Here is a 10918-nt window from a genome sequence, read left to right on the forward strand (position 1 = left end):
CGAAATAATTAAGAAATTGTTTGGCTAAACTTATTTGAAATAGCTTATAAGTTTTTACATATTATAAGTTGTTTTAGAAGCTTATAAACCGTGAAATCTTATTTTAAAAATAAAATATTAAAGTGTTTGGATTAACTTAATTTAAACAATTTAAAAATGTTAATATGTTTAGTATTATAAGATTTTTTTATTGTCAAAATTAACAAAAAATATATATAATATTATGAGTTAACGTAAGAAGTTTATATATATATATGTATGTATGTATATATATATATATTAATTATACACAATAGGCATTGGCACCTCAATATTTCAGGAGTTTACCCAGATTTGTTGTGCAATATAGGTAGGCTAAAGCATGCTAGCAGAATATTAATAAAATGTAGATATTATAACAGTATGATAATTTATATATACGCTATGAAATTTTTGCAGGTAGCACATACTTAGAAAGCAAAAAAAGTTTAGTTATGTTCATATTATTACAAGCTTATTTCGTTCTTTGTCTCTAGCTGTTGAGTTGTACCTGAGGAAAACAAATCCGATAATAAAGTGAGTTAATTTCTAGCATATTGATCGGGATCCTAGTATAAAAATTTAATTAAATGCGAATGAAATTATTGAGAAATTCTAATCATATCATGTTAAACAACTGGGAACTAAACAATTTGTGAGAACAAGCCGTTTAGCCTGTTTAAATTTCTAATCTCGGAGTAAACATAAATTGTTGAACGTATTCACTGATAAATATTAATAAATTTTGAGTAGCTACATTGTTTATTGGTTTTTATTGATTATATCTACAAGTTAAAGATTATAAATAGTATGCTGTAATTAAAACTGGGAACGAGCTAGATATATCAAACATTAGCTAGTTGTAACATTGCAAGTCATACACATCTTCAAATGGTCGACAATGGATATATCAGCAAAAAAATCCGGCACATCAATAACATTAGTAAAAGTTATTTATGTATTGTAACTCAAAAAAGATAAACTGATGTAGAGAATAAAATAAAAGCAAGCACTATAAATGAAGGTTTTGTTGAATGTAAGTCGTTTTTAGTAGGTACATATTAATTTTTTTGTAATTAAACATTTTTTAGTCTACAAGATAAATGTTTTACTATTTGCTTAATGTACATACTGAGTTTGGCGGATAATGTTGAGATTCAGCTCTTTTTCGATATCAACTGCATAGTATAGCAGAAGAAAAAGCTTTGATTTCATATTAAGTGCTCTTCGGAAGATGATGGCCCATACCGGGTTTGAGAAACCTTTTCATCAGTTCCTCGACTTCTTTTTGAAATAGAAAGTTCTAGTAACATTGGCTGCAGTCGATATATTCATAGTAAGGATTGTTTTCCATTAGAGTTGGTTTATAAGCAGTAAGTGTAGATATTGAAGAAAAGTATTGAAATTTTCAAATAATTTATTGTAAGGTAAAAGAAAGTAAACGAACTTACATATGTTATATGAGTTAGGGTGAGTCATAGATGGATCATGACACATGTTGTGATTGTTTTTGGCCACCTTAGTAAAAGTAGATTAGCCATTTCTAACTATAGACAAGTGTTAGGGCATAAGTTATTGTTTTAAAATAAAATAGAAAGTGTCTTTTCTTTTGATGAAATTATTTTAATAGACTGAATATTGCTAACATTTCTTATTTTGTTTGGTTTACAAAAATAATATAGCAATATTTAATTGTAAGTTGAGGATAAAATATTGATGCTATATAAATAAGGTTGAAAAATTTTGGATATGATAAAGCATAATATGGTATCATTTAATATAGTAAATTTTAGTTGTACAAATATCTTATAGTTGATTTTATAATTTCGAAAATGTATCTGTGTACATGCTTTTTAACATTTTGGTTGGAAACATTTTCCTTATTTTTCAAAGTTAAATAAGTATACTAAAATGAAAACATTAGATACAAAAAAACAGTTGTCTTTTTTGGAGTTCACTAAAAAAAGTAGAGGCACTAATATATATGCTAGACTTTAACTTCTACATCAGTGTTTCAGTCTTGTTTTACATGTTTTAAGATTTCACCTAAAACTTTCTCTCTGCATTATAATCTTCTTTTACCAGTTATACTGGCTTGTTGTGTTTTAAGCTTTGTTTCTAAGTGCTCTTCTTGCATTGCAGAGCTGCTTTCTTGGGATTAAGATACAGCTATGTTTACCCGCAACAATCCATCACCTTTGAAAGAAGAACATTTATCTTCATAGCTGTGCGATGCTGATGATGATTCTGTCGCTAGTAGACATGCGATGACTGTGTTCCGAACAAAACTTTTCACTCTTGTTTTGTTCCACGACGTTCTTAGTTGGAAATTGAATTGTGAATCTTGTAATTTTTGATTGAAAATGTCAGGGCAAAATGGCATTTCTTGTGGTCGATAAGATAAATAGTATTGAACAAGTATGTGAAGTTTTGTATTGGCAAGAACTAAGTGTCAAAAAATATACATTTTCTTCGGCCTCGATTACATCTTCTCCTGACATACATAGCAAGATGCTTGCTTCCTTGTGCTCAACACAAGCATGTAGATTCCCAGTACCGTCAAACAATTCTGCCTGGAATCGTAACCTATACATACATCATAGGTAAGATGACATGTTTTTAATGAGTATAGGTTTTCAAATTATATTAGTTACTTACAATGGCTTTGGACTTGGGAAATCATGGTTGCAATAAAAACATGTAAACTCATACTTGTATGCACCTCCACAAGATTTAGAGCAACCTGGACAAGCCAAAAAGTATACACAATTCTCCGAGTTTTTTATTGTTATCCTAGCTTTGATCCAAAATGATTTTATCTGCGAGCCAAAATGTGTCTATGTTTCAAACTACTTATTGGCTTTAAAGCTAGATAAATCAGTGGGTAAATACATACAGGCTTACTACTTCATTAAGGCTTAGGATCTGACTGATTTTGCATATCTGGGTGTCAAATGGTTGGTCTATTTCTTGGTTTGCTTTATCGTACAATTTTTGGAAAACAACAATTTCTATATATTCTTTATTGGTTTGCAGCCTAAAAAAATGGCTTTATATTAGTTATTCATTTCTGAGAACATATGGAAGAGGGTAAATATGAGAAAGAAATATGAGAGAAAATACAAATACGAGGAAAACATAAGCAAATACATCAAGATAAATGTTCCTTCAGCTGAACTATTTGTTTGTGATTTGTTACCTATAAGTTGATTTAAAACAATGCAATGATATGTTGATATCTTGCTTTATTATGGTAAAAAGATAACACAACCATTCTTCTGAGTTTATACACAATATATCATAGAGAAACTAAAGAGCAAAAAGCATTTCATATAGCAAATTTACCAAAACTGAATGAAGATAAATTTAAACGTATAAAATAACATGATCAGTAATGAGGTTATCAATTACCATCGTTTTAGTAGTTCAGCCTGTTGTATTGGAGGATCAAATAGGATTGTACTGTTTGGTACTGTACCAATGGATAATCCTACAACAATAATATATTTATACGAGCAAAAGCAAATGTTGTTAGGTACAAAAGTCTAAATATATGATACAATATGTATAATCTTGAAAAAAGCATTCTTCATTTTTACGTAGTGAAATCAAACAGAATTGGTTGTACCGTAAAATGTGTTGACAGAAAATCTCATCCCTAAAATCACAGGAAGGGTGTGAACATTTTGAGTAAAAAAAGTGCCTCCGTTTTGGGGGAATTCTTCCCATAAGGTGAGAATTAATGGTCTATGCCTATACAGTTGATATAACAATTACTTTCTGTTTTAGATAATTAGTTAAAAAAAATGAAAGAGAGCAATAAATATTCATTTTTTTAAAGAAGTTTCCGACGAAACAATTAATATTATGTATTTTTGTCCAAAGTAGCTTACTCTTTGTTAACGATTACAAACTCTTGTAAATTCCTTTTTGTCTTCTCAATGAACCGTGGAGGGAAAATATGAATCACGCTGCATAATAAGTCTGAAAAAATGAACCACATGAATAAATTTAGATATAATGTAGTTGCATGCTACAGAAGAAAATTGGAACAAGAACTTAGCTGATCTGTTTACTTCACATCTGCTAACTCAGGGCATTGTGCAAATGTCGTTAATTGGTAAGCATGATCAGTCTGTAGCTGTTCTTCTTCATTTGCAAGCCTAATATATGTACTTCTATTAAGCAACATTTGATATTTCGCAGATGCAAAAACTAGTGCGTTGCTAGTTATTTCTTTAATTTTAGCATCCCGATGTAGTATGTTTTGTATAACTGAAGTAATCTATCCAACTACTCAATGTCTTGGTCATATATTTTACCTTGCATGGTTCCATTCTATGAAAATAAATAGATAAAGTAAAAAACAGTTTCAAAGTAAAAAAAATTTCGAAGGAATACAATGTAGTTTACCTCTTTGTCAACGAAAACAAGTTTTTGTTGTCTTCTCCATTTTAAAAAGTGAATTGGAGTTTTTTCAGAAACCAATACTTTGACAAACCAGTTGAAGAAAAATGGCTTTAGATTTGCCAAAGTTGTACATTTCTCTTCTAATGGTCTGAATATAAAAATAAAAAAAATAATGCACATGAATAATGCACGCACAAATATGCAGAATTTATATGAAAAAATAGTTCTAATTTCGAATTGTGCAGACTATAGCATACAATTTTTTGTAAAACTAATAATGTCGTTTAAATAAATGTTACAAAGTATACACATGAATATTTAATATATTTTTATACGTAATGATTTTGCTAATAAAAAGATAAGAAAGATAACAGCTAACCTGCATCAATAAATATGTGCAACATCCAAAACTTCACGGTATACTACATTTTTTGTGCAGTTAGTGCTTTGTGTTAATGGTGTTGATGGTCTAATAAGTACTTTTATTTGATCTATATTCTTAGCTCTCGATAATACGACATAAAGTTGTCCATGTGAAAAAACTGGTTCTTTTAGATAAACACCAACAAAATCTAAAGTTTGACCTTATGCTTTATTAATTGTCATTTCGTAACATAAACGTGCAGGAAATTGTTTTCTTTTAAATGGAATAGATAAAAAATCATCATGTGGAGATTCTAACGTTATCCGAGGAATAAAGACGGGTTTTCTTGCATGCGTGCCTACTGAAATTTCCGTATAAATAACATTTTTATTAAAACCCTTGCAAAGTAAGTGTGTACCATTGCAAAGTCCTTCAGTTGTATTAATATTTTGTAACTATGTGATTGGTGAATTTATTTTCAAGGTTAGTTTGTGTGGAGGAAGTCCTTGAGGAGTTAAATAGTGGAATAGATCTTCCTGATCTGGTATAACACACCTGCTTGTATTCTCATCGCAACTATAGTAGGTATTTTCTTCGCCAGGAAATTTATTTATAAGAACAACATTTATTTCGTGAACAAATTCATTCCTTGTTGTAAGTATTGTGCGTTTTATAAATAAAGTGATATCCAAATTGGAATCAGTAATGTTTGGAAACACCATGTCTATTAATGTATTCAAAGATGTAATGTCGTCTGTGAATGGAATGTTTATGTGATATGAGATTTGGATTTCATTGTCTTCGTTAGTAGCTTCAATTCCATTACCAATTTCAACAACCAAGATGAGAAGTTAAAGTCAAATAATGCACGTATATTTATTTGGAGTTTTATTTTAGTTAGCTGACTCCATAACGGTGACATGACAATGGAAGAATCTATAATATCATCCTTCGTGCTCTTTAGAATAACATGCAATGTTTTCCGAAAATCACCACTAAATACAACAAGTTTACCGCCAAATAGCAATTTTGAATCCATAATGTCTTGTAACATTTCGTTGAGTTTTTCAATAATACCACGCCTAGACATTGTAGCCTAATCCCAAATAATGAGTTTTGCTAGTTTTATTAAATGTGCTAATGCACTTTATTTACTAATGCTACAAGATTTTATATTGTTTCCTCTAAAAGAAATTTAAATCTTGAATGCAAAATGCGACCTCTTGGAAGCAAAGATGCTGCAACCCCTGAAGTTGCTGTACAATTTTTATGTCACCAGCTGATCGAATTGTAGCAAGAAGTGCTTTATATGGAAAAGTTTTGCCAGTACCTCCAGGGCCATCAATAAAGAAAGCACTTGGAAAATCATTATAAACATGATGTAAGATTCGTTTGTAAGCATTTTTTTGTTCTAAATTTAATTGCTCAATAGCTGATAGGTCTTTTGCAGATATAATAATGTCGCGTTCAGTTTGTAATTCTGTTGCCAAGTTATCATCGAAACTTTGGTTTACATCTTTTTCTATATGAAAAAAGTCGTCCAATTTTTTTCACATGGAATAAAGATAATTTTTAACTATGTCTAAAACTTTATGGCTAATTACAGTTGGAGTAATAGCTTTTTTTTAAGCAAAATCTTCTGAGAGAAAATCTTGGTATTTTAACCATAACTGAATAGGATTTTTTGGGTAACAAAAAACAAGAACAGTCGCAAATGCATGAGGCATTAGATAAGCAGCAGCTTCTTCAATACACATATCAGCATTATTGTCACTTTCTAACAGGCCTAACATTTGTGCGGCTTCTCTAAATGTTGTAAAAGTTACCTCATTGACTGTTCTTAAATCTTTAAAAAAAGCTGATTTTCTGACATGCATTAACAACAATTTTAAATAAAACTTTTCATTGTCCGAAAGATGACAACTAAAAATTCGGCCTATGACCTCCTTCTTTTTACGGGTTTCCCACTCTTTGGAATCGTTGTGCCAAATAAAATATTCAGGAAATACTACATACAAGCAATTTAGCTTTTGAGCGTAGTTGTTATATTTGTTCATGTGGAGAAACTGTGTTAACATAGTTTTTTTTAATAGTTGGATTGTTAGCAGTGCTGTACAATGATTGATTAGCAGCAAATGTTACAACTTGTTCATTTTCTTAATGAATCGGTAAACATATAACAGATGGATGTACATGGTTAAGATCAAAGCTGAAAATTCTCCAGGCAGATTCAGGAGGTGAAATCCATCTAGCATATTGAAAATTCTTTGCTTCGTCGATAATGTGATCTTGTTCATTTTCAAGTAATTTATATAAAATTTTGTCATGTCTTTTGTATATATACTTGTAGATATATTTTATAGCTTAGATTCTTAAACATATTTTGACATTAATGTCGCAATTAAATTTAGCAAGTAAATATGGATTGTAAGGAACAACCCAACGGCTATCAAGTAACGCACCCTTATGATAACATGTTTGTCATTTCGACGACGATATATCGGATATGAATTTGTTCCATATCTAGTGCTCTCTGAGAATTCTTTAGGGTAACTATATTTGCAACATTTTTTTTCATACAAGGACATGTTGGATTAAGTAAACCACATGGACCATGCATCATATGTTATGGATTAGAATGTGCATCAGGCAACTCTGCACAAATAATTCTATTAAATGCTTCAGGTTGAAACATTTTTGAAGCCTGATTTAAAATTAGCATAAAATGGGCATGAGGTAAACCCCTTTTTTGGAATTCTATTACACGTGTGTACGCAATAACATGACCAAATATATCATTCTTAAATAGTTCATCTCTTAAAACTTGAAGCTTTGCATGAAAAATCCTAGATATTAAATCAGGCTTATTCTGGATTTCGTCAGATGAAAGACACAGCTTTTATTTCAGGCCAATTTGGATTTGAAGTTATTGTCAAAAAAATATCAGGTTTCCCATAACATTGAACTTAAACGATAGCATCCATATATCTTTTACGCATATCTCTAGGGCCTCCAATGAACGACGTAGGTAATATTACACGTTTTCCAACGTCGGAGACTGTTTCACACCCTTGCATAATAGTATTCAATAACCCATTGTAGGCCTCATTTCGTAAACGGTTTTGCATGTCTGAAGTTCTAAAAAATTCTAACCTTGATGTTTCTATTTTAATTTACAAGTCTACTATATATTGTTGTAGAAGCCTACCAATATACAGTAAGAAGGACCTATCATTATTTCTTACTTGCAACTTGTAACAATAATACTCACGGCACGATACCGTTGATCTTTGTGTCCTGTTTTTTTCGAAGCTACACAACAAAAAAGCATTTCTAAGTACAAAAAACCATAATAATTGTGTAATGGACCTTAAATTTTAAATGGAAAATACCTTGTGCTTCACTGTCTATAAAAAATTCTGTGTTGTTTGCATTTCCTATGCAATTGATGGTTTGATCATCACAAGTTGGCCTAAGATGCATTTTTCTTTATTTTTGATCTAATCTTTTAATGTCTGGATGCCAACCAGATTCTCCATTTCGGAATATAAGAGGGTATTGCAAAAGATCATAACAACCAAAGTAATGTTTAATTATTTGAGGGCAATTGTTTTTTGGATACACTTGTACATGTTGGCCTGTGTATTGGTTTTCCTCGCTAGATTCTAACCATATTCCAGCAATCTGAGACACAGTGGGTCGATTAAAAACTCGTTGATCAGTAACGGGGTCAGCCAGCAGAGCAATCTTATATTCGTTCAGGTTCTCAATACTATTCAGGCTACGGAAAAATTTTCCGTACGAATTTTTCGCTAAAATATGAATTAATTTTTCTTTAAGAGTTTCCTTAAATTTTGAACTAATAGACACCCGATTAGACAGTTCATGTTCAGTGTCAAAGAAATATAGTAGTAAGTTTTTTGGATTTTCGTTGTCTGGCGGTATTAATTGGCCTATAAAATGATAAAGCTGGTCTTGTACACGAAATGTATAAATTCCAGCATTTCTTCTAGCAAAAGTTTCGTCGCAATGTACTCCCATTGACGTGAAAGCGAACATGTTATTGTAACTACGAACGCACGTATTAAACTCTTTTGCATCGTCATCATTACCAATATATAGTTGTACCAAATCAGAAGGCATTTCTGAAGATAAAAGATTTATTGCTCCCGGCGAACAACAAAATGTTGGCGGTTCAGCATATATGCACTTGGCACCACAATATTTACATTCTGGCACATTAGGTAGCACATCTGGAGTACTTGCTATACACATTAATAGGTCGGCCTTAGTATTTTCTACATCAAGCTTATGCAAAACATGTGTTTTATTTTGTTTGCGTCGACACATTTTTTTTCTAACCAACGATCATTTTGACAAACATATTTTCGTTTACGAGAGTTCTTAGTCCTGTTTATATCTACTTGGTTTTCTTTTCTTTGCCGCGACATCATGGCTAATTTATAATATCAAGCAAATCAAAATATCCGAATTTAATATTATTAGTCTACTGATATAAAAAAAACTGTGAAATAAAGCTGGCAATGACAGGAGAAAACAAAAAAACCAAAGTGATTTATAACCTATGATTTGGCAACACAAAAGCTAATAATTAAAAGCTTTCTATACTAATAAACACGAACAAAAAAACCAACATGTATAGCAATAGGACAAGAGTGCTGAGATCTGAACTGATAACTTTGTAATAAAAGATCAAATCTGTACGCAGTGCGAATGGAAGAAATGACCATATGTTTTATTTGTTGAAGCTTCTTAATGAGGACACGGCTAGTTCAATGTAGCAAACTCAAAGTGAACCTACATATCAACAGAATAACAAATTTTTTAAGTGAAGCAATATAACAAGCCAGCAGTTGGCAAGCACACAAAATAATTTATAACCAAAATCCATAAAGCGAAGAGAGCCTGAATTTATAATTTTCCGATTTATTATAGCATCATCTCTTTTTTGGTGATAAATGATGTGAACATTGCGCCATGTAGCTGCTACTTATCCGTTCGTTTAGACAACATACACACAATTCATGCAATTTCGAAATAAATACAAAATCTTTAGTTGTCTGACAGTGCTTGTAAAAATGGCGTTGATTCGAGGGAGGCTGTTTCTGAGCCGTTTTTTTAGAAGCAAGTTAGCTCCATCGAAATTAGTGGGCGAACGAAAATAATGGCAACCAACAAAACAGACGAGCTGCTGACGTTTAAATAAGTTAACAGAGATTTGAAAAGCTGAATAAGGAGGCTATACCTTTAAAGCCTTACCTAAGTTCGACATTTAATCATTTTTTAAGTGATATGACATTTTTTTTCCGAAAGCACGATATTTTTTCCTCCAAAAACAGAAAAAGTTGTACCTTTTCTTTACGCAAAATAAAAAGTAATAAAATATTTTAAATAGTTTATTTCCTCAAATACAAAGAAGGCGGATTTTGCAGATAAAAAACAATTACCTTAAAACCCTTTCACAAGCACAACAATGACTTTAAATCCCTTATATCAAATCCAAGCTAGATCCTTTGGTTGTCTGAGCTAAGCTTTAAAACAAAACCGAAAAACCAAAAAACCGCAAAGCATAAGAAAACTCCAACATAAAAAAGAGACCAAACTAAAAAACAATACAAAATCCCAAAAACCACTGCCTAAGCAACAAAAGGCAAATAAAATGAAGGACACTGATAACAAGCCGAAACAAATGCGACGAAGAAAAAAGCGAGCTAGCCCACGAATTTCTGTCGGAACCCAGGAAGAGAAACAACCGTGAAGCCGAAGCCGAACGGCCTAGAAGATCACGGAAATCAATATAGTCATCCGCATCCTCAAAGCACGAGCAAACAAGCATTAAAACAAGGTACGCTATAGGTAACCGGGAAGGTGAAACGAATCATTCCAAAAAAATTCGAAAAAAAAAATTAGTTGCCCAGACAGAGGTGCGCCAAAGTATTTCCTTTGGTAGCTCAATTAGACAACAAGGAGCATAACAAGGAGCAAACGAGAAACCTCTTCTAGAACACCGAGACAACAATACTAAATTAACGTACATCATTCGACACTTTCCAAAACGCTAAGCATAGGCGGACGACATGTAGAAATTAGACAACAAGGAGCATA

General features: G+C 31.6%; 1 long non-coding RNA gene across 2 annotated transcripts; it reads right to left on the reverse strand.

The window, feature by feature from the left end:
- Nucleotides 1-1923: 1923 nt before the first annotated feature.
- On the reverse strand, nt 1924-10707 carry LOC142533856 (uncharacterized). Of its 2 annotated transcripts, XR_012816833.1 has the most exons (4): nt 10534-10707; nt 3430-4002; nt 2923-3055; nt 1924-2837 (listed from the first exon to the last, which is right to left on the reverse strand). It is a non-coding gene; the product is annotated as an uncharacterized LOC142533856 (long non-coding RNA). The 2 variants fall into 2 exon arrangements; XR_012816832.1 differs by lacking the exon at nt 10534-10707 and having other exon boundaries at nt 3430-4592.
- Between the last annotated feature and the right edge of the window lie 211 nt (nt 10708-10918).

The sequence above is a fragment of the Primulina tabacum genome, chromosome 18 (genome assembly GCF_025594145.1).
Source record: "Primulina tabacum isolate GXHZ01 chromosome 18, ASM2559414v2, whole genome shotgun sequence".
Classification (NCBI taxonomy): Eukaryota; Viridiplantae; Streptophyta; class Magnoliopsida; order Lamiales; family Gesneriaceae; genus Primulina; species Primulina tabacum.